The sequence below is a fragment of the Pithys albifrons genome, chromosome 3 (genome assembly GCF_047495875.1).
Source record: "Pithys albifrons albifrons isolate INPA30051 chromosome 3, PitAlb_v1, whole genome shotgun sequence".
In the NCBI taxonomy this organism is placed as follows: Eukaryota; Metazoa; Chordata; class Aves; order Passeriformes; family Thamnophilidae; genus Pithys; species Pithys albifrons.
Genome location: NC_092460.1, coordinates 99,059,138 through 99,078,300, shown reverse-complemented (window position 1 = coordinate 99,078,300; position 19,163 = coordinate 99,059,138). Strand labels below are relative to the sequence as shown.

The 19,163-nt window shown below is 44.9% G+C and overlaps 1 long non-coding RNA gene across 1 annotated transcript; it reads right to left on the bottom strand.

The window, feature by feature from the left end:
- Positions 1-2,628: 2,628 nt before the first annotated feature.
- Positions 2,629-14,397, bottom strand: LOC139669614 (uncharacterized). The gene is made up of 4 exons (XR_011697283.1): positions 13,972-14,397; positions 9,052-9,189; positions 3,493-3,621; positions 2,629-3,394 (listed from the first exon to the last, which is right to left on the bottom strand). It is a non-coding gene; the product is annotated as an uncharacterized lncRNA (long non-coding RNA).
- Between the last annotated feature and the right edge of the window lie 4,766 nt (positions 14,398-19,163).

Genomic DNA, 19,163 nt, shown 5'->3' with positions numbered 1-19,163 from the left:
GTGTCTTGACTCATCAGTATTTAGGTCTTAAGTGATGGACAAGTAAAGGGGATCTTCAGGATACTCTTATGAGCTGACCCAATGGCAACAGGACTCGTGCTCAGAAGGACCAATCCTACCTCTTCTCACTCACTGCCACTTGATCATGTATCTTTCTAGCTTAAGAAAAAATTAGGAAAATTTCTTCACCAAAGGGATTGATAAACATTGGCACAGGCTGCCCAAGGCAGTGGTGGCATCACCATCCCTGGAGGGATTTAAACACCTGTAGATGTGGCACTTGGGGACACGGTGTAGCGGCAGCCTTGGCGGTGCTGAGTTAATGGTTGGACTCAATGATCTCAGAGGCCTTTTCCAACCCTAATAATTCTTTGATTCTGAGCTTAAAGGGCCCATTAGGAGCACAGTTAAATAAGGCCTTTGATATTTTGGTGCAATGATCTATTCCAGCTGGAAGAGAGGTGAAATTCCAAATTCCCTGCCATGCCACAAGTTTGCTTTTTGGCTTTATGTGCTTGGGCATGAAGAACTGAGTGGTCACCCACACATTCATCCCAGTTCAGTGTCTCCTTTGCGTCCCTGCACACTGGGAACTGGCAGAAACATCTTGAATACACATGTGGGCACAAGCCAGACAAGAAGATCTCATTGTCTTTATTTAGGCTGGCTTTGTGGAGGTGTTTGTGTCTGCAATGACCTCTCAAGAACACTGGACCTAAACTGGAGTCCCTGGTGTGGGGCAGGCTGCCCCCTTCCTGCCCACCCCTGCCACTCACAGGGAAAATGGAGTTGCAATGTCTCCATCTCCACGAGTCCCTAATTTATGCTTAATAAATGGCCCAGCGGGTGATAAAACCACCCATTTCTTGTGGTTTGTCCCACTGGGTAGAGGGGGCTTTTCATGCTGAGGGATTCTAGGGCTTGGTAAGGTTTTGTTCTCACATTATTATTTTGAAATGTCAGGGCCACGTTGTGTTTTGGTGCTCGCCATGGGCAGGAACCGCCCCACAATCCCTATGGGATGTGCAGGGAGCTGAGTCCAGCCCTGGCAGAGCCTCAGGAGCTGCAGCCTGGGAGAGCTATGCAGAAGCCAAGTGGGAGCCTGTGCAGTCTCAGTGTTACAGTCAGGAAAGGCGGTAGCTCTGCCTCAATGTGTTTCCTTTGCTGTCCTCCCACCCTCGCTCCTACGAGCTCCTCATCATCATTTTTACAGCACAGCTGACAATTCTCTCCTATATTTTCTGTCCCTGAGAACTCTCTGTTCAAAGCGCCAGCAGGAACTGCCAGGTATTTAGACCAAGGGCTCACACAGGTACCTCTTAAGAGCTGTTTCTCTACTATTTACCTGCATTTTTTTGTGTGGTCTGCAAAGTATTTGAAGGGGGCAAAGGCATATTTGCCCTCTGGGCTGCTGGGCTTTTTATGGCAAGAGCATCAAAAGCTCCAACCTTTCAAAGCTGTGCTGCAGAGCTTCTTGCGGAGTCACTGCTGGCAGCGATTGTCTCGTTAAAATACAGGTTCCCATTATCTCTGACTTGGGCAGGAGTGTTACAGGTGCCTTGCTTGTCCTGCACGTGTTCTTCCTGCAAATCCATCACTTTCCTTTGGTCTGGCTGATTTTTTCAAGCCTCCCCACAGCCATTCATTGATTCTTTTAAGCAAATTGCAAAGCAAACAAACAAACAGAAACAAACCAAACCACAACCCCCAAATACAACACAAAATACAAAACAAACACCCCAAGCCTCATCAACCTGAGCAGTTTAAAGCCAGAGAATATATTAAAAATTTCCATCATGGAAATTTCCTAGCTCAGCATGGAGACTTCCCAGTATATTAGACTCTTCTGTTTTTCAGGGCTGCAAGCAAAGAATGGAAATTTCCAATTACTGCATCAAAGGCTGCTGCTCTCCTGACAGTCTGCTTAGCAGGGGTCATCTGCTCCTGTAGGACATTAAATAATTTAAGGGAGGGACAGGGAGGATTTACTCAGCAGCACCATTTCCTGCACAAGGCAGGAGCATTTCCGCTGGTGATTGGTGGAAGGGAAGGAGCCTGGTGGCCCAAGTAAGAGCTCGGGGTGAGGATTTGGGGGAATGCTTCTCTCTCATCCCAGTAAGGTTGGTGTGCAGAGGTGGGACCAGGGCAGCCCAGGCACCTTTGCCTTCAGGGGAGCTGTCCAGCCCTCAGCCCACCACTGGGATGCACATGCACAAAGCTCCTCCCTACCGATGGATCATCATTTTTATTCCTCCCAGTGCACTGTGGAGGAGAGCAGAGCAGAGAACATTCCAGATCAGGAAGGAATCACACTGCCTCCCCCACTTTGCAGTTTCCTTGAACTGCAGAAAAACCTTCACTGGCCACTTCCAGACAGGTTGTGGATTGAGGGGGTCAGAAAGGCAGGAGAACCATTCCCTGCTTTCTTTGCCCACTCCACCATTGGATCAGCAAAGCCCACCAAGCCTTGGCATGGTGTGATGGCTCCTACTGGGCAGTGTGTTGTGGGGCTTCATCAGTTTGTGCTTGTGGACAGTGTGGGAGTTCCCAGCTGCAGGTTCTGTATAAAAGTGCAAAGTAATGCCATTACACGGGGATTTTCTTTAACAAGTCTTGATGCTGCAACATGAGAAACGCTCAGGGGGATGCCATTAACAGTAGCCAGCTCATCTCCTTTGGCAAAAGCAGCAGGGAAAAGGGAAAGGGAGAGAGGGAGGAGAAATGAATACATATCAGTCCTAGGAGAATTCAGATTTGAACTCAGTGCCTCATTTTTTACAGGCTGTGTCTTATCCATCTTTGTAAATCTGGCTCTGGGGCATTTAAGGGAGCTCTTTTGTACCAACACTTCTTCTGAACTCTGGTAGTTACTGCCTGGTTTTTGTGGGTCCCAGCTCATTACAGAGGTAATCATGTGAACCAGTTTATTTAAAGGGGAAACTGGATCTGAATGTTCTCCAAGCTGAGAACATCTCTTACGAGTGTGAGTCTGCAGTAGTAACTGCCTGTACTTTTGCAGCCTCTTGTATCCAAGAAATTCAGAACCTTTTGTAAAGCAAGGTTGATGTTGTTTCCCTTACAGTGATGGGGGGATGGAGAGAAAAAGTGGCTTCTTTGTGAGTTATTGGTAAAACACAATTAGAGGTTTGGTTTTGTTGGCCCACATACCTTCTACACCCTCTCTGTTTTAAAAAGAAGTCAGGCTGATCATAATCAAGCTCAAGGGCAGGTATTTGTAGCATCAACAGAGGTCACAGAGTAACAAGAACATTTCTATGAGTCCATCTTCATAATGCATTTCAGTAAATACAGCTGTTGTTAAGAGGAACATCAGTGTGAGTCAGGTACGTGACAAGTCTCAGGCAGCCAGGAGAAAAAAACATCCACAAGCCTTCTAAAAATGAAAGGAAATAATTTTTGACACAAATTGTCTTGCACCAAGTGGAAGCCAATTGTTTGAAACCTGATTATGACAGATAAAATTGTACTTACCACTGGACTGGAAGCTGGTGGCTGTTCACAGCCTTGTGAACATCTCCTCTGACAGCATTTGGTGTGAACTAAGAGAGAACAGACCCAAAGAGAGATGCAGCAGCTGGGAGCACAGTAGGTTTCCAAAAGCTGTGGAGAAAAATGCAGTAAAACATTGAGATGAAGCCCCTTCAGTGGAAATGAGAAAGTAGCAAAGAAGAGTTTTTTGGGGATGTTCAAAAAACTGAAGCGTTCAGGGTGGTGCTCATCGTGGGTGAACAACAAGAATAAAGCAGCAGGAAGAAATAAAAGGCAGGATATAATCAACAAAAAGCAGGGGAAAGAGGGGATGCAGAAACCAGGTAGAAAGTGTCATGCAGAAAATAATTAGGGGAGCTGTAGCTGTGAGAAACAACACAGTGGTGGTTGGGCTGAGAAGCATGAGGAAGATAAGAGGAATATTTAAAGTATATGGAGGAGCAAAAGGAGAGCTTGAAAATGGAGATGTTAAATCATTGCCAAAAGGGAAGAGGGCTACCAAGTGTTAGCTCCTGATGCAGCTGCCTACTTTGCCTTTCTAAGCAGCTGATGGAGAGAGACAGTTCTTCTGGAGAGTGATTCAGTCGCTCCTGAGATGGGTGGGATGAGATGCTTTCTAAAACTGCTTCCCTCCATTGACTAGAGAGGGGGAGGCCAGACACTTGGCTCGCACCGAACACCTGACGTTTTGGCAGCTAAAATTAGGTGAGATGAGTCTCATCTGTTGGTAGAACCAAGGAGGATATTGGATATCTACTACAGGCAAATATTTTTAGGTTAGGCATCTAGGAAATTTGCATCAAGTGGTCCTTAAAAGCTGCCTCCATAGGCCTCTGGATTGCTCATATTAATATTATTGCAAGCCTTGGAATATGGAGGAGCTCTTGAAGGCCTGGAGCAGGATAATCATAGAATCATCAAATGGTTTGGGTTGGAAGGACCTTAAAGATCATGTATTTTAACACTTCTGCCATGGTTGGGGATACTTTCCATGAGACCAGGTTGTTCCAAGCCCCATCCAATAATGATTGAGGAAAAGGCAAACAGGACAGAACAAGTGATTATAGGCATGACAATGGTCCCATGCAAAAGACTGGAAATGCTGACACACAATTCAATCCATATGGAATTAAACAACAAGAATATAATCAACGTCAATCAAGTTGCTTTTGATAGAAAACCACTATTTTCAAATGAGCTTTGGCTTATCATTCTTGAGTGAAATTACAGATTTGTTTGAGAGAGGCAATTATGACTGTGCAATATGCTCAGACCTTTGTCCTCATGCCCCATACTCAATACTCACTTGTTGGTGATATATTTCCATTAAAAACTGGCACTCTGAATTATCACAAATGATTATTTGCAAAATGGATTAAAAACTGGCTGTCTGGCAGACCTCAAATTCCAGCTTTGGCTGGGAATTAGCATCAAATGCAATTTGGAAGGCGAGGTGTCGCAGGGATGAGGAGTCTGACGGTAAATACAAATTCACTGCTGGTGATGTGTCACTTTCTGATGTCATGTGGTTGGATGAATAGTCAGACTTGGGCTCCTCAAGCAAACTGTGCTCATTCAAACACTCACCAATGGTGAGTTCTCCAGCCAGGGAGATGGATGGCCAATCATCCCCATCTGCTGAAGGATTACACTCTGAAAATAATAACAACTGTGGAAATAATTCAGGGGACAAGGAACTCAATATGGTCTTCCAGTGGGGGACTGGTTAAAATGGTTGATGCAGACCTCCTGCAAGAAGCACATCCTCCTCTCTGTGTGTGGGGAGAGAGCTCTGTCCTGTGGTGGTTATGAGAGGGTGTTGAAAAAGGGATGAAAGAAACAAGGAGAGTCTCATCCAGTGAAGAGCAATGGAGCTGGGGAAGGGTCTAGAGCAAAAATCTGATGAGGAGCAGATGAGGGAGTTGGGAGAGCTCAGCCTGGAGAAAAGGAGGTTCAGGGGAGATCTTTTCATTCTCTACAGCTCCCTGAAAGGGGAATGTAGCCAGGTGGGAGTCAGCCTGTTCTCCCAGGTAACAAGAAATAAGTTGAGAGAAAGCAACTTCAAGTTGCACTCAAAGAGGTTTAGATTGAATATTAGGGAAGATTTCTTCAATAAAAATGTTGTCAAACCCTGGAATAGGCTGCCCAGAGAAGTGGTAGAGTTACCATTGCTGGAACTGTTCAAAAGGCTTGTGCATGTGGTACTTGGGGTTGTGGTTTAGAGGTGGCCTTGGCAGTGCTGGGTTAATGGTTAGACTTTAAGATCTTAGAGGGCTTTTCCAACCATAATGATTCTATGATTCTATGATCAGTGGGCTGGAGGCAAGGCTTTGGAGAGAGTGGTCAGGAAGCTCTGGCTTTTTAGCTGGCCATAAGCAAGGCAGAAGTTTACTATTCCACAGGATGTGGTACTCTAGGCTCTTGTGGGCTCTTGAAACATCAAACAGTCATAACAAGACCAGATGACTCAAAGTGGAAGCCAGACAAGCTTAAATAAGAGCAAAGCTTCAAGACCACAGCGGTAACCCTGACCTACCACTGGAACGAGTGGTGAAGTGAACAGTGGCTCCTTTTCCCTGTGTGAGGCTTTTTGGGCTGGAGCAGGTGCTCCTGCTGGGAAAGTCTGTAGGTTCCCATGCTGGGGAAACCAGAGAAATGCATCAGCTCATCAGCTCAGAAAGATCGAACCAGATGATCTCACACACCACGTATGACTCTGACTTTGAACTCCCCACATGCCTCCCTGGGCCAGGGAGCTCGCCAAGCCCGTCTCCCCTCGAAGGGGAGCTCTGCGTCACCAGAAGGAGCCATGCAGAGCCAGCAGTGCCTCCTCTGAGCCAACTGTGCACCACTCACTGTTAGGATTTGCTCCAGTACTTTGGGCTTTTTATCATTTTCCTGCTGCCGGTCACACGGCTCTGACAGGGCCCTGACTCACGAAGGGACGTGCTGCGTGGGCATGACTCCCTCTGCCTCCCTGACCTCGTAATCCTGTATCCAGTGCCTGCTTGGTGATTTCCTTGCACCAGCTCTGCCTCCTGTGACTTCAGCCCTAATACTTCCCCAAATCCTGATGGCTGCTTTTGCCAGCAGCTGCTGCAGACACTGAGGTTGCCATGAAGGATTCTGACAACACTGGCAGTGAATTTTGGGGTTTGCAGCCTGTGGTTGGGGTGGTGACACCCCAATGGGTGCTGCCAGCTCTGGTCCTGTTGCCAGCCAGATGATCCCTCCTGACTGCTCCCTCAACTGAACATGGATGAGCTGTGACACCCACAGTGCGAGCATAGGCTGAGAGGAAGGATTCTCTACAGAGTGATCTGCCTCAAAAAGCACCTTCTGTTCCAGGAGTCTCCCACCACGTGGAGAACTGGACAACTAGAAGACAGCCGCTTCACCAGGTCCATCTTACAGTGTGGGATTTAGTCTCCTCATGCTTGGGAAGGAGACTTGGGAGAAGAAGGCAGGTGCTTTGGGAAGTGCTGTGTATGAACTAGCAAGTGATGGTTCTTGCCTTTGTGAGGGGGAACTTAGGGAGCAAGGACAGGGTGCCATGGCCAAGTGGAAGGAACACCTTCCATTCTTGCTATGTCCAACTTGTTGGGTGGCAGCAAATCTGTGTCCCCCCGTGCATGGATCAGTTTCCTGGTTTATAAAATCCCATGCCATAACCTGAGCAGTATGACAAGGGTGGAAGTCTTCTGTGCATCAATCTAATCCCATCATTAACCCCTCTAAATAATGAGGAGATGGCTGAAAAGTTCAGTTTAACCTTTCACACTCGAAGGACAGGGTTTTATGGGCTGTAACACATTTTCCAGATGGGCCCTACTGCTCTCCCGGTACCACTTTGGACTTCCAGGGAATAATATAATAAATATGATAGAATATAAAATGCCTTCATGCCAGGCAGTTACACATTGAAAACAAAGCCAGAGATGTGCCACATGAGATGGCAAAAATTAGTCTGGTAGCCCAGGAGATGCAATGCACAAGGTTTTTTTCCTGGGATGCCCAAGCAATGACGAAATCTAATGCTTCTTGCAGCTTCACTATATCACCCAGAGACAGCAAGAGAACTGTGCAGAAAGCTTCCAAAAGTCCTGGGCTGAAATCCCAGTAAAGCTGGTGGCAGGACTTCCAGCCATTTCAGTAAAAACAGGGCATTTTCCCTGAGAATCCTGGCTGGCTCTGCTGGCCTGTGTGTCCATCACCAGCTTCTCTTTCTCTGTTATCCATAAAAGGGACACAGGAGCACCTGTTTTACTCCTAGGGCTGTTGGGCAGCTTCACTCATTTTTGCATGGTGGATGGGAATTGTCTTTTGGCAGAGTCAAAATAACCACATTATTGTCTTTACTGCCTGAATTTCTGCCCATTCTAAAGGTTATGAGCAGATTCTCACTCCCAGTCTGTGCTGTGTCAGAAGATGTGAAGTTTGTTGTTGGAGTTCTGTATCCTCCTCTCCATCCCTGTGCTTCAACTCTTATTACAGTCTCTGAACTGTGGCAAATTAAGATTAATGAGATCAGTGATGAGTTTTCCTGGTGTTTCCTCTTTCCTGCCTGGGGCACAGGTCTAGTCCAGCCCAGTGCGATCGCCTTGGGCTGGAAGGTGGACCAATATTACGCCATTTTCACACAGTGATCCATCTGCCCGCCCATCCACCCCTCTGGACAACTCATGGATTCTACTACTCTACATTTTTAGATCCAAAAGCAAAATATAAACTCCAAGTTTGTTTTTTTTTAAAACCTTTGACCATGCAAATCCCTATTGCTTTATGTTCTTCCTGGACCTTGGGCTTACACCCTTAAAAAAGAAACAAAACCAGGACTCAGATTGTGCTGGAGGGGTTCTCTCTGTGAAAGCTTCATAGATCTTCCCTGCCAATAGGCTGAGATGAACTCTGTTGGAATGAAACATTTCCAGGTGGTTCCCCATTAAAACTCGAGGTAGTTGCAAACCCCTCATATCGTAGAATCGTTGTTTGGAAAAGATCTTTGACTGAAAGGATTAAAGGATGGTGGGGGGTCCTGAATCATCTCAATCAGATGAGCAAGGCTGAGCTATTACCTGAATAGCATGTCTTCCTGAAAAGACAAGAGACATTTGTGTTTAAAGATTGAAATACCTTTTCCTAAGCAAAAGAGAACTGCTGACACAGCATCCCTGTGATCCTGGGACTTTGGGAGAGAGCTTGACGTTCAAAGAGACAGAAGTGGGGGAGAGACTTTTGCAGTCGGATGTGTCATGGTGGGGTCAAAGCCAAGGAGAAGGTGACATCACAGGTGCATCACCCTGCAGATACAAGTCATGGGTAGGAGGGGAAACCAAGGGATGAGTCAGAGTCAGCTGCTGGGAAGGAGACAACACTAGTGTGCTTTGTCCTGGGTCTGCATCCCCTGTGCTGTCTGAGGCAGAGGGTTTACAGCTCAGCCTAATCACCCAGTGAGGTCCTGAAATATTCCCTCTGGGGACAGACTGGCACATTTGGAGCAGGGCTGCAATCCAGCCCTGCTGGGATCTGTCCCAGCCTTACCTCTCATGTCTTGAATATCATCCAGTCCTCTGAGAGCTTGAGCATCCCAGGTGAAACTCAGGGTTTTCCCCATCCTCTGCTTGTGCTGGAGAAGTATCTGGGGGCTCACACTGCAAGCCCAGAAGAATCCCAAGGGATCTGCAAGAGAATAAAAGGGAACGTTTGGGAGCTCACCAGTGGACCCACCGCAAATATTTCCTCCCTGGAGAACATTTTTAAGGCTTCACTAATTGCCACGTGCCAGGCAAGTCCTGGGCTAGGAAGTGCTCAGGTAAGACTCTGCAACGCTGCCCACCGGCTTTTTGCATGAGGTAATTCAGACTCTGTGTCATTTTACCCTGACCACTCTGTCCTTGTGCAGCACAGAGGCAAAGGCTGCCAGGAGTTTTTAAGTCTGGATATTACTGTCTAGTGGGAGCCAAGGTTTGAGTTGCTCAGGAGTGTTAGAGGAGCCCTAAATGGCCGAATTGTTACTTGTGCTGAAAGAAGCAGGCATGGTGTTTCCAATTATTCTTCATTTCAGACAACAGCGAGCTGTTTTGGTTTATTGGAGCAGTAGCTGGGTAGAGGAACAATATTGAGGAAACTGTGCTGAAAAAGGCTCAGTGTGAGGCAACAAATTTTTCTGACATAGACCCAACCTTACTTTGGAATATTGCTGGCAAGTCAATAATAGGTACAGCAGAAATCAATCGGGAATAATGTTGCAAATGAGGCAAGGAGCACAAAAAGTTCTTTCAGCGCCGTAAATAATTCTCTGTTTGTTCAAACAAGTAGCATTTATGACATGATATGGAGCTTCCAAAAGCAGGGATTTGGGCAAACAGGGAAAGACGTTGAGTTTATTATGCAGAAAAGAAATAGGCAGCCTCTTTCTTCTTTTCCTCCCAACAGTGTGGAGATAAAAGATTAGAAACAAAATGCAAGCAAAGGGTTCTGATGCTACAGCATCTTACAGAGAGATGCAGCTGGGGGGAGGCAATCTCTTGCTCAGAGATGCTCTCTTGGGCATAAAATTATTTTTAGGCTACGAACGTATGTTACAATCCCATAGAATTTAGCAGGAAATTATACCTTTCTGTTGAGCTTTTAGCTGATATTAAATCAGCGCAATGGAGTTTTAGAGGTTATTAAAAACTCTGTAAAAATTAAATTATTCTCTGTTTAACTCTACAGCGTTTTAAAATAACTTCCATAAAACTGAGTTACCTTTCTATTGACTCACACTGCTTTCTTTCCCCACCCAGTTCTACGAGACTTTTCCCCATAAAGTTGTATTATGTAACATTAAAATTGCAGTTGATTTTCATTTGCTAGTGGACTGTCTTTCAGCTATTTTAGTCTTTATTAAAATATACAACTCCATAGTACTAAAAAATCAGTAGCACAGCAGAAAAATCACATAAAACATTCACACATGCATATTAAAAGAAAGGTGGTGTTAACTTAAAATATATTGAAATTTAAACCTTGGCAGGTCTGGTATCATCTGGATATTAAAAAAAAATAGGGAGAATTCAAACTGCAAACAGGAAAGGACATTAGAAAAAATTAGGAATTTTTATAATGTATGAGGCATAATAAGGAAACCTGGAAGGAAACTGGTAATCTTGCAGCACATCAGAAAGTAGAAAGGGCAATTAGGATGTTGCAGAGAAGAGAAATAATTTCTTTGTGTCTGTTTCCGATCCAGAGATTGTCAGTGAAATACTTGTTCCGTGCTTGCTCGTTGCATGTAATAAATCTGGGAATATTGTCAAAGAATTAGGCTAAACCCGTACTTAAACATTTTGCTGGTATAACCACGTCAGCAGAATCCCATGTGCTTTTTCTATTAAAGCAGCAAAAAGTCAGCATAATGCACAAGACAGCTTATTCTGCTGGAGGGAGCTTGTTTACCCCAAATTGGGGAAAACTGAAGTGTCAACAAAAGCTAACTGAGTGTAATATCACCATTGAGGCTGCACAGCCCTCGCCTGCCAGGATGGGTCAGGAAAGACCTGCAGGGTTGAATACCTCCTTCCCCATGGAAGTGTTCAAGGCCAAGTTGGACTGGGCCTGGAGCAACCTGGTCTAGTGGAAGATGTCCCTGCCCATGGAAGGGGATTAGAACTGCAGGATCTTTCAGGTCCCTTCCAACCCAAACCATTCTAGGATTCTATGATTGAGTGGGTTTTGGGTGTGCCCTGCAGAAGTGTTGGAAAGCCAGGGGAGCTGAAGGATGTCCCATAGTATAGGTTGACTCAGAGGCACTTCAGGAGCAAGGAGGCAGCCTGGGAGTCACAGGAAGAGCCAGGTGTGACAGCGTGGGTAGGGTGTCCATGGGTGCTGCCTCATGGGGTGTGCTGTGGAATCATCCTGGTCCTCTCCTGGTGTCCCTTGAACAGAGGACTGGCTAGTGCACATCAGTCTGTCTTGGTTATGGATTTAGGACATGTCCAGGGTTTACTTGCCATAGAATCACAGTCACTAAGGTTGGAAAACACCTTTAAGATCATCAAGTCAAATTATTCTCCCAACACTGCCAAGGACACCACTAAATCATGTCCCCAAGTGCCACATCTACAGAACTTTTAAATCCCTCCAGGGATGGTGACCCCACCACTGCCCTGGACAGTCTCTTCCAATGTTTGACCACACTTTCCATGAACACATTTTTTCCTCATATCCAACTTAAATCTCCCCTGGTACAACTTTGAGGCTATTTCATCTCATCCTGTCACTTGTTACTAGGGAGAACAGTCTGACCTCCACCTGGCTCCACCCTCCTGTTAGGGAATTGCAGAGAGTGAGAAGGTTCTCCCTGAGCTTCCTTTTCTCCAGGCTGAACCCCTCCAGCTGCTCCTCATCAGATTTGTGGTCCAAACCTTGTCCCAGCTCCACAGCTCTTCTTTGGACACACAAAAAAAGTCCCAGACACAGGAGCCAGGGTTCTCAGTATGAGCACTGCTACTGATCATTTTAGGCACCAGAGCATCCAAGCCTGAGCCTCATTCCATGTGGTGGATGGAGGGAGACAGGCATCAGTTCAAAGCATATGCCTGTAATGCCTGGCAATTCCTGTAATTCCTGGTACATAAAGGATATTTTTGGAAGTTCTCATGAGAACCACAATCCCTGAGAAAGAGCAGGCAAGTGCCCTGGGCAGTGTCCCTGCCATGGTTTGTACAAGCTGGCTGCTCTTCTCCCAGGTGCTCTGCTTTGGGACAATCCCAGCTACCAAGCATTTTCTAATACTTCTCTCTGAGATGCTTATCTAGAGAAGTCATATGAGAGCAGAAAAAGAGATGCTGGAAAAAAAGGATGAATTAAAGAACAAGAGGTCTTCAGGACTGATTAATGTACCTTCACATATTTTGGAGAAAATGAACTATAAGGTATTAAGCCACTAGGGAATACCTGTGTTAATAGAATTAAAGATCTGTGGCAAACCAAAGGCCTGGAGTATATCTGGATAGTGGTCAACTCTACTATGGAAGAACAACTGTGTAAGAGCCATCCTGGCTCTTAGTCCAACTGGCAGCACTTGGCCACCAGGATGAACTCTTCTACTCTCAAAAACAGGGATTTTATAGTCAAACTGCTCAACAGGAGAGTTAAACTCAGGACTGTCCCCTGACATAATCTTGGAGACTGTTCATTAGCCTTGGCCAAAATGAGACCAGAGACTCCACTAAAAATTTAACAGTCTGGGCAACACTTGACCCTGTGCCCAGGCCCCACTTAGTCACTGGTGTGGATGTCACTGTTGGGTCAGACCAAGGTCCAACCAGGCTGACAGACAATCTCCAGCAATGCCCCTGTGCACCCCCACACCCAAGGGGCTGTTTGCAACAAGCAGCTCTCCACCCAGGAGGAATTTGTGACTGTGGGATCTGTCTCAGGAGCTGCAGCATTGCGCAAAAACAGGAAAGCCGTGCAGTCACCGTGACTAAAAGCAAATTCATGATTAGCTAATATGTTTTGCTCTAATACTAACACAGTGATGTCTGGTGCTAGCTCAATAGCCAAAAATGACTGGTGATAGTTACACCCTGTGCTTTGCACAGAACAATAAATAAATGATCCAACAAAAATGCCTTGCTCAGTTTGTCCCATTTCCCTGCTAAGGTGCAGGCAGAAGTGCCAGTCCCAAGCTCTTAGAGCCAGGACTTGTCATGCTTTAGGCTGAGACTTCCAGCATCCTCCCATTCATCATTGTCCTCAGTGGTTTTCAAAAATCTCAGCTATGAAGCAACCAGCCCAAGTGAAGGCAACATAAATAGTTGTGCTGGTAAAGGCTCAGCTTGTGCCCTGCATGGTCACTGTCTCCAGCCAAAGCAGTCACAGACGTGCAAAGGACGCTTTTCCCAAGCTCATCATGTGCCACAGCTCATGCTTGGCACAGCTTGTGTGTCCCAGCACTGCTGCTGAGTGGCCTGGTGAGGGTAGAGAGGTGGACTTGAATTCCTTCAAGGACCACCATGTTTCTCCATCAAGAGCAACATGATGGGATCCCACCTCTTTCCACAATGCAGAGTCTGTAACAGGTTCCCCAGAGAAGCTGCGGCCACCCCATCCCTGGAGTGTTCAAGGCCAGGTTGGACAGGGCTTGGAGCAACCTGGTGTAGTGGAAGGGGTCCCTGTTCCTGCCAGAGGGTTGGAATGAGATGAACTTGAAGGTCCCTTCTAACCCAAACCATTCTACAAAGGAAAATAACAGCAAGGACCTGCTAAACCTTTTCTCCTTTGGTTTCCAACTACAGAGCATTTTCCAAAGGTGCCAGGCAGAGTCTGGCCCAGGCTGGATGATGTGGCTTTTCGCTACCCCTTTTCACCTGTGGCTCTCAAAGCATTTGGCAGGGCCCTCTCCTCACTTTGCTGTAATTGCAATAATCTAAGCAATGCACATAAAGATTCAGAGGCTTTATAATTACATACCTTTTTCCAAAGCACATGGCACAAACCCTTCTATCTGCAACTCAAAATAATCTCCCCTCGTTAAGGCTGCAGCCGTGAGTTAATTGCATGGAAAGAAAATGCAGGAGACTTCAGACTCTATCCCAAGAAATTGTTGCTGTCATTCATCCAGCTGGTCAAGATGTGATGATCGGTATCAGTTACTCAGCAACTGACCTGGCACTGGTCTCCTTTGATTTAAGGTCCCATCAACTCACTTGAACTTGCACACAGAAATAAGTTCTCCTAAGGACAGTCAGCCTCCTCTTGGAAACGTAGTATTTCTTGTGAATCCTGGAATTCCTTTGGATTGGAGGGAGGAGATTTTTAACTTGGGCTGGCTGACTGCTTGTGAATCAGCCTTCTGAAGAAAACTTAAATGAGGTGATAATTTAAGGTTTAGCTAATGCACAGGTCAACCTTTTGGCAACACTGTGATGCAAGCTTGACGTTTTCAGGTTATAAACCTCAAGCAAATAAAAAGAGAAAGAAGGATGGCTTAGGAAAAGTTCCATTGGGCTGTAAGTCAGAGGCTGTTCCACAACATTTTATCTCTGAAATGTCATGCTGTACTGGCCTCAAAGCAAGAAGAACAGACGGTTCATCTAATACAATTATTTTAGGATCCTTTCATCATAAACAGTGAGCATGCCAAAATGAAAACGTATCATGGGAAAGCATTTCTCATTGAAGGCTGAATCTCCTCCCAAATGTTTATTCTGTGTCATGGAGAACACTAGGGGCCAAATACACTCTGGGTTAAAAACACTGGCATCACTTCTTGCAACATAGATCTGGCAGGGATTCAGGATGTGACAGCCCAAGGAGGCTGCAGCCTCCCCTTCAACCAACAAACCAGCTGGTGCCTAGTGCTGGCCACTGGGGAAAGGGGATGAAAGGAGAAATCTGGAGCATGCCATGGAGGTTTGTTTCCTTTCTGGAGCTGCTGGCTGGTGTCCTGGATCTCTGCTGTGATGTCCCAAGTGCCTGGAAGGTGCAGAGTAGGTGGGTAGCAGCAAAATACTACTCCTTTATTGATATAAATACCTGCATGGTGGTGGTTGTAGCTCCTTGGAACAGCTCTTTGAATGCCATCCTGGCGCCAAACCAATCTCTTCTCCACCTTCAAGAACATCCTGAAGTCTTTTTCCTGAAGAAAAGAAAAGGCTTTGGGTGTTTTATTAGCTAGTTGGGGTTACTGCAAAATTCTCTCAGCATGTTCCCACTTAGTGGATTATTTGGCTGTTTAATTGTTCCCACACTTTGAGCCATTGACTTTTCTCTTGCCAACACAATCCATACATTCAACAACAGTGACACTGCAATTTGTTGTATTTAAATTTATCTTATTTCCTTGGCTCTCTCCTACCATGGGTCTGGAACTTCCACATCATCTTCAAGTTTATCAGTGATGATTATTATCATTTCCTCTGGGTCAATCCTAAAGACACTGAACAACTCAGGGTCCAAAATAAATAAATGGAAGACTTCAATATCTCCAGCCTAATTGAATTCCAAATTACATTATAAGATCTCTTGCTGAAATAGTTTTTAATCCATTTAGTATCCCAGATTAGGTTTTGTACCATTTTTCTTTAATTGGGACTGTGTTCAGGAACTGTTCAATAACTTGCAGAAATCTAAGTAATTTATAACAGCCTTATCTTTATTAACCAAACTTACATTCTCATTAAAAAAACATTCATTTGTTTGACATGACAGGCTTTCCATAAAACTGCTCAGGCATATCAATCAGGTTAGCATCCTTTAATTCATTACTAATCACAGCCTATATCAGATTTTCTTTGATACTGTTTGGGATCAGTGTTAAACCAATGAATTCATAATTACCTAGGATTTTTCCTATCACATGCAATACAGTCTTCTGGATTCTGCACAGAGTATTCTTATAAATTCATGCAAAACAGAACCAATGCTGGGCAGTGCATAGCAATTTTGTTGGCAATCAGCTGGCACAAGCAGGACAGCAATACAACCAGCCCAGACCCACCTGCACAGATCCCAGGATCACACAGATTTGGGGAGGGAAAGATCTCCAGGGAACTCCAGATTTCCTTCTCACAGCAGGGCTATCTTCACCCATCAGACTTCCCAGAGATTTGCCCAGCTGACTTTTGCAAGGATGGAGATTCCAAAAGCCCTCTGGACTCCTGTTCCACTAGTTGACTTCTTCAGTCTTTATTTTTTTCCCTGCTAATGTCTAGTTTCAACATCCTTTGCTGCAACTTGGGTTGATTTTCTCTTGTTCTACCACTGTGCACCTTCATGAAAAATCTGGTGCTGTCTTTTCAGTTATCTCCTATGGGTAGTTAGTGACAGCAGAAAGCCTTGTTGTCCTAATAACCTCTACTCACCTCGGTCTCACCAAGTGTCCTCCATGGGCTCAGTGCTGGCTCTGATGTGATGACATGTCCCCCTTCACCAGTAGCCCCATTGATGGGGAACAGGCTGCTCAGGTACTAGAGCTGCTTGTTTAATGTTCTCTGCCAAAAATACAAGCAGGCAGATATATTCTCCTGGCTTCAATGCCACCTCCATCCTTGTGCCTGCTCAGTGGAGAGTGTTGCTGAGCCTGGAGAGCCTGAGGAAAGCCTCCAGCGAGAGTCACCTGTGTGTAGTTAATGAGAAAGAGGAGGCAGGTGGAGGTAGGTGGAACTGCAGGCCTGTGTGACCTTGCAGGTTTATGTTCTTCCTTGTTTAGAGATGTAATCACTTTATGAAGAACAGTGACCCAAGAGCTGGGAACTTAATTTAATACATCTCACATGGGCCTGGGTTTGTTGTCTGATTTACTAAAAGATAGCAGCACAATTTTTGTGGAAAAAAAAATGCCATCTGTGTGCTGGACACCATAAATCTCAAAGGGTAGAGGGATGTTTTCACTGCATGGTACACTCAGACCTCTTAATTCCCTTTCCTAAATGCCTGCTCAGTCTCACACTGAGCTGGAGATGGGACCCTCAGCAGGCAGGTGACCTCTGTAATGCTTCCATGAGCCATCATCTTAATCTACCACCCTGAAAAGGCTTTTAATAAAGTCTCCTAGCTCTAAATCTAGGCCCAGGGAAGAAGAGGGAAGGAGATGAGGGGATGGCAAACGTCCTCTTTCATCTGTCTGGCTGCAGGTAGAAGTCAGGGCAACGACTGGCATATTGCAGAGGTGTGCATGGGTTTAAGAGACAAACTGATTATTAATTAGATCTGCAATAATAGAGCAAAATGGATAATGATTTCCTATCTGGCAAATGAGCAAGGGTGCTCTGCAAAGAGGGACTGCACAGCAACTGCCTTGCAAGCCCAGCAGAAGGGTGTGAAACTGTGCTTGGAGCAGGCTGGCAACAGAAGTTCAAATGATGGAGCAAAGTTCCTGTGGGACGAGAAGATCGGACCTCTCTGAGATCAGAATCCAACTAACAAGGAGGAAGGTGGAGATTAATTAATAAAAAGAGATAACAAAATGATGGAGCATCTTCCTATGAGGAAAAGAAGGAGTGAGGGGAGCAGAAAAAAGAGCATGGACATTAGGCTGTACAAAGACTGGAAACAAGATCAGGAAAATGATGTCTGTAAAGGACTAGCGTGACTGTGGAGCACCAAAATGAGAAAGACCAAAGGCAAAATGAGTTTCAATTAGGAAGGATATAGAGGGTGATAAAAGAATGCTCTGCAAAGGTATTGAAATAAGAGGAAGACAATGAAAATTGTACAGAACTGAATTAATGGAAAGTGAGAGAACAGAAATAACAACAGAGAAAAGACTGGACCATTCATTAGTTTTTGTGCTTTAGCCATGGAGGGAAACAAAAAATAGGTTATAAACTGGTATTTAACAGAACCACTTTTACCAAGGGTGTAAGGCAATTCAAAATAGCAAATAAACACAGTTAAAATAATTCAGAGAAGTTAGACAAATTAGAGTCAGCAGGATTGGATGAAGATCCCCCTAGAGCACTTGAGGCACTGGCCAGAGCAATCTGACTCATTGGTAATTATCTGGGAGAGCTCATGGAGAACGGGGGGAGATCCCAGAGGAGGGGAGAAGGGCAAACACAACTCTTGTCTTTAGACAGGGGGAAGAAGGACTTAGGGAATTACACAGCAGTCAGTTCAGCATGTAATGCAGAAAATAAGATACAATAAACTGTTAAATGATCACTTATTAAGCATTTGAGTGATAATAGAAAAACATATAATCAACCAGACTGCATTTGTCAGAAATGAGTGATGTTAAAACCATCTAGTTTCCATCTCTGAACCCAACAGCTGTGCTGTAGAATAAGGGAGAGGGAGTATATGTCATGTATTTTGAAATATACAGGGTTTTTAACACCATTTCACATGACATTTCCATAAGCTGACCGGGAACTATGATCTCTGTGAAATCATCTGAAGACATATTTGACAGAAATAAACTGTATTCACACAAGAATTATTAATTCCCTTCCTTCAGATTTAGAGGGTTTTCCCAAAGGGCTCCCTCAGGGTTTGCTCCTGGACATGATTCTAACATTTTCATTAGTTATTTGGATGACAAAATAAAGAATATATAAATACTCCAGAGAATTTCTTTCAAATCGTGGCTGGGAAATTGGAGTAGAAGTATAAAATCAACCAGATTTGGTTCAGCGAGGTCATAAGCTACAAAACATGTCAATGCCAAGTGGTAAAACACTGGTCAAGCAGATGATAAATGGAAAAAAACTCATGAACGAGGCACTGAAGAGTACACAGCTATTGCAAAATAAGGCAAATCTTATTCTGGGGTGTATAAACAAGAGTGAGACATCAGAAGAAATTATTCCACTCTGATGAGTGCACAGGTGAAATACCAGGTGTGGGTTTGGATGCCATGCTAGAAGAAAGTAGAAGAAAGTTGTAGACAAATCACAGAGGGACTGGAGGAAAGCAAGAGAGATTATATGTGGTTCAAAAAAATCAGAGGATTTTTTTTGCTTTTTCCAGAAGGGAAAAAAAATATGTGAGAAGATGAAAACTGCCTTCTAAGACAGAGGAGACTTATAAAAAGGATATTGACAATTGTTCTGGGTCCCACAGAAGTAAATTCGCTGATTCCCTGCAAAGATCGTTGTTACTGGATATCTGGGAAAGAAGAAAAACCTGCAAATCAAACCCAAAAGCTTTTTAATTCAAAG